Below are 5,108 nucleotides of genomic sequence, written 5' to 3'. Positions count from 1 at the left end.
ATCTTTCTCGTCTGTTAATTCTTTCACGGTTTAATCCATTAATTCATTTTCGTCCTGTAACTTTGTATTATGTGTCAAAAGACCCTCAATCCAACACTGCAAGAATTGATGTTCCTCCTCGCGTTCATTTTTTTTTTTTTTTGCCTGTCCCGTTTGGTTCTTTTGCCATCAGAATTATTGTCTAAAGGCGAGAAAAGATGCCCAACGGATTTACTTTACCAAATTGACCATCCCAGCCTTGCCGTAATGGTCTATTTGATTCATCTTTTATTGTTTATTTTATTTATTTTATTTATTTTTTTATTTTCACTTGCTAGATACGGGACTGACTTGAATGAGGAAAAGAAAAGGGAGAAAGGAAGAGGGGGGAGAAACAGTGGAGAAGAGGGACGGGGATAAAGGGCAAAAAAAACCTCCTCGCGTTCTTTAACTGCATTGGCGGTCACACCTGTACTAATTTTTACTCTTCTCTCAAGCTTTTCTATTTGGTTATCATACATTTCTATGACGTTTTCTAACTTTCTTTCTGCAGCATTAGCTTTGTCTTCGAGTTTTAGTATTTTCCTCGTAAAATTGCTGCATCTTATTTTTTTCCTCTTTGTGGCGTTTCAGTAATAATTCAACAACTTGGCTGTTGTGAAATTCCTGACGTGCCACCTTTTCTTTTTCTGTTTCCAGCAGTCCTTGCAGAACTTCGAAGTCTTCCTCATGTTTTTCTTTAAGTTCAGCCAGAGTTTTCTCCGTCTCTGCGCGGAACTTTACGAGAGCTTCGTGGTCATCTTTTATCGAGTTTAACTTATCTGAGATATTTGTCCTGTCATCCAAGACCGAACCCAGCATCGTATTATTCTGCAAAAGTTCATTGTTTTCTTTTGTTAGATCCTCGATCCGTTTCTTATTGACTGTATGGAGTTTTTTGAAGTAGTCAAGCTGTTTTAAGCTTTTCAACCTCGTCGATCATTGGATGCAGTCTTTGGTCGAACTGTCTGGCATATGTTTCTTTTTCTTTTTCACTTTTGTTAACCATTGTTTTCAAGAAATTAACATCTCTGTCTTAGGTTTCGAACTCATTTCTGCTTTTTATGTGCTGTATCACTCCAACAAAACGATAGCTTCATAATCAATTCACTTTGACAGGTTTCGTCTATTTAAGGACTTGAACATCAAAGGATGAAAGGACTGTCACTATGACATCACCACGTTCTGTGACGTAATGTCATTAAACGTCACCACGTTCTGTGGTATGTGATGGGCAGTAATTAGTAACAGTCTTAGTTGTGCAGGCGGAGGCGAGACGTAGATGGGAAAGGAGAGGGGTCCGGGTGAGGCGTGAACGGAGTCCGAAAACATAAAAACTGTTGCAAGCTGGGCAGAGAGGCAGGTGCGTGGAACAAAGAAGCTGCGAGCAGACCGGCGTCGGACTGAGGTCAGGAATATGCAGGTGAAGAGCTGGCATCCAGCGGGCTGCTGAGAGCACAGGGAAAAACAGAATTAAAACAGAATTTAACTATGACGAGGTTCTACGTCTGTGAAGCCTTCACTAACGAGGGTTAGTCGACATCCTGGCACTGAATGTTTGAGAACACCGGCACGCTGGAATCCATTCAATTCAATATCCATTCAATATCAATCCAACCAACAAACCTGCATTAACCCAACCATCCATAAAGCCAGCAACCATCCCGCCAACATGCATCAACCCAAAACTCCAACCAGACAGCAAAAGGCTGGTTTGTTCCTTGTCAGCAGGGTCGATGTCCTTGGGCCACCCCCCTCCCCTTGGTTTAGTCCACAGCTTCTTGTCTCATGAAGTTTTGTGTTCACCTGAAAACAACAAGTAGCACCTGAGATTCACACAGACAGGCAATTCACACAGTGCACTGTTAATCAGGAGGTAGAGCAGGTCACTAATCAGAAGGTTGGTGGTTCAGTCCTTGGCTGCATCCCTTGGGCAAGATACTGAACCCTGAATTGCTTTCTGATGCATTCATCAGAGTGTGATAAAAAACACAGAAAAGTTGCTTTTATAAATGGGTGAATGAGGCATGTTCTGTATATAGAGATTGAAAATGTGACGTCACTCAGGGGTAAAACCGCAAAGAATTCTGGGAACTCGTGGCAAGAGGTACTAGCGCACACAGACTTTCAATTAAAATCAGTTATACAGCGATAAAAAGAAACACAAAAATGTCAAGAAGCTGTTGTATTATTAACTGCAATAGCCGGTCGCATGACAGCCACGGGAAGCCGACGGGTAAAGAGATCGGTTGTTATCGGATTACGTCGTTGAAGAGAAATTGTTCGAGCCATGTTTCCGAAGTAACAAAGACGCGACTGGATTGCAGCCATTCAAAGACCAAATATAACGTCCCAGAACACTCCAGCTCACAGGTTAGTCTGCTCCAAGCATTTACACAAAGGTCAGAATTTTGTTGTAGTTAATGCGTCATTTTTCTTAACATAATTGGTGATATAGGTTACAAGCAAGTCTGGCGCTGAACAGAAATTGTCGCGCTATGCTCCTTTATTTATTGTGCATAAATAGTGAATTGTCCTGACACAATATTGCGTTTCGCTTCTGTTATTATGGTACATTGACAAAAACATATACTTTTATTCACAGGATAAAACAGTTGTTTTGTATCACTAATTGCCCAGTACGATTACAGCATACAGTATTATTGTCACTGCTACATTTCTGTGATGGGTACCAGAAATTATTTCTACTACTAATTAATTACCATTGAGCTCAAAGGTCCTATTAATAAACGGTTAACGAATCTGTATTTATGACGACGATTTGTAAGACTGGTAAACTTACCTTTGTTCGTACGATGGTCTTTACTTTCTACACGGTGGATTTTAAGGTCCTGCACCCATCCGTCGGTAAACTGTACCTGGGCTTGTTGCAGTAACCTGAAGTTACTAAACTTCACGAGTGTATGCACTCACTCCAAGAACCGTATAATTATAAATATGAGCGTGGTGAAGTTGGGCAGCACGCTAACGTATTTTGTCCCTCTGTGTGCTCGTAAGGGTCTAACACTTTCACTGGTTTGATTTTTTTCCTCGTATCTTTTCTTTGACTTTTCATCAAGTCTGTCTTTGTACGGACCGGCATTGTTCTCCTTCGTTTTGTACATACCTTTTTGGGGGGCAAAGAAAAAGCAAGAATTTATTGGAACCGAAGAATGAACGTTTTGCGGTGCTGCAAATGCTTGCATTTGATGCAGGTACTTGGATTGTTTTGCCACGAGTTACCGGCATGCAATGCGCGAAAGTCACATGGTCTGTCAATCTCTATAAGAACCAGTCTCTTTACTATGTATGTAATTTCAACCCTTTTGACAATCCAGTTCAAGCTGTGTGTAGGTGATCAGTTACTGCAGGAGCGTCACACTCATTTTAGTTCATGGACTGCTTCTAGCTTGATTTATCCTAGCCCAATACTAATAAGATAATAATAATGAATACTGTATTGATCCCCGAGGGAAAATCCCTCTCTGCATTTAACCCATTCACTCAGAGAAGGAGTGGGAAGCCACTGGGCACCCAAAGAGCAGTGCGTAGAGACAGCACCTTGCTCAGGGGTACCTCGGGGGAGCCGTTCAGTGGATTCGAACCCCCAACCTTCCAATCATAGGACCACCACTGTACCTACTGAGCTATCCTTGCCCATAACTCTAGAGTATTCACATTTCTCTGTGTAAAGGCGGCTGATCTGACAGTGTCCACGACTCATAAATAATTTCTAAAACTCATCAATAGCCTGAGATGTCTTCAGAAAAATAAAACATCTCCATCTCTACAAACTACAAAGAAACGCTGCAGTAAAAATGAAAGAAAACCATCAGCATGGCTCCTAAGGCTCACAGTCTATGATGGGGCAGGCAATTAATTCTCCCAAGGGCCCACATAAGAAACTGGGACTGGGAAGTTCTGGCAGATCACGGTCACATATTCTAGTCTTGTATCTCTATTCAAACTTTTTGGAATGAAGTTTAAGTAATAAGTTACTTAAGTGGCAGGTAATTTCAGACTGACATAAGTCATTTCAGTCTGCATGCATCAAAACCCTTCAGATTCATACAATTTTGTTTTTAACGTTTTCTGTAATAATTATTTTATTATTTGATTTTGATCATTTAGTTGATAATTATCCCATGATCTCTTGGGAGTGAGGCTCACCTCGTGCTCTGACATCTCCACACCTGTCTGCGTGGCCAGGTCCCAGTGGCTCTTCTGGCTGAAGTTGAGGGCCAGGCTTGGGTCCGGGTGGATGTCCACCAGCAGCTCAGCAGGCGAATCTGAAAACAGACACTGACGGCCAAACTCGCAGCGGTGCTTGGAGTAAGCATAAGTGTTTTCCATGCTGCCATGAAAACACAGAAGAGCCTGCTCTGTACTTGATTCTCTTAAGTACAGAGGTGGGAAGTGACGCAATACAAATATTTTGTTACTGCTGCATTATGTGGTGTGAAATTGTGCCTATAAATCAATTTCCAGTAGACAAAAACCTGTTGATGAAAGTCAGAGAAAGTGGTTGGCAATCTATGAGATTCAAAGTCAAAGCGTACTTAAAAGTCTATTCCTCCAGAATTTAAAAATATTACATGAGGCATAATGAACCAGAATGACTGTTTGCTATAAGGAAAGGACTTTACCCATTTAAGCTTTAAAACACCATGACACCAAAATAACTTGTTAGTTCTATAAAGTGCTTTGAGTGCTCAGATACAGTAAAAAACAAAAAGCGCTATATGAGAACCAGACAATTTACCATAGATGAGCCCAGACAAACAGCACATCCTTGTCTTATCCCCTTTTTGATTTCAAATATCGGACATGCTCCATGACATAAAGCTACTGAGCTGTTGATAGTTATATAGCATCCCAATTACCTGGTTTTAAGGAACGTGTGAATAAATCACTGTCGTCAAGCAGATGAGAGGCTTTTTATTAATCTGTACGGATCAGGTAATACCGCTCTTCTTCTCAGCTTCTGTCCCCACACACCTAACTTCCTTTCAGAATTCCTCCACCAATCACAGGGCAGGGAACAGAACGCTACCAGGTGCTACTCCGTACATGAATAGGTGTATTTTTTT

Source organism: Rhamphochromis sp. 'chilingali' (genome assembly GCF_963969265.1).
Source record: "Rhamphochromis sp. 'chilingali' genome assembly, chromosome: 15".
Classification (NCBI taxonomy): Eukaryota; Metazoa; Chordata; class Actinopteri; order Cichliformes; family Cichlidae; genus Rhamphochromis; species Rhamphochromis sp. 'chilingali'.
This window is presented reverse-complemented; position numbering follows the sequence as displayed.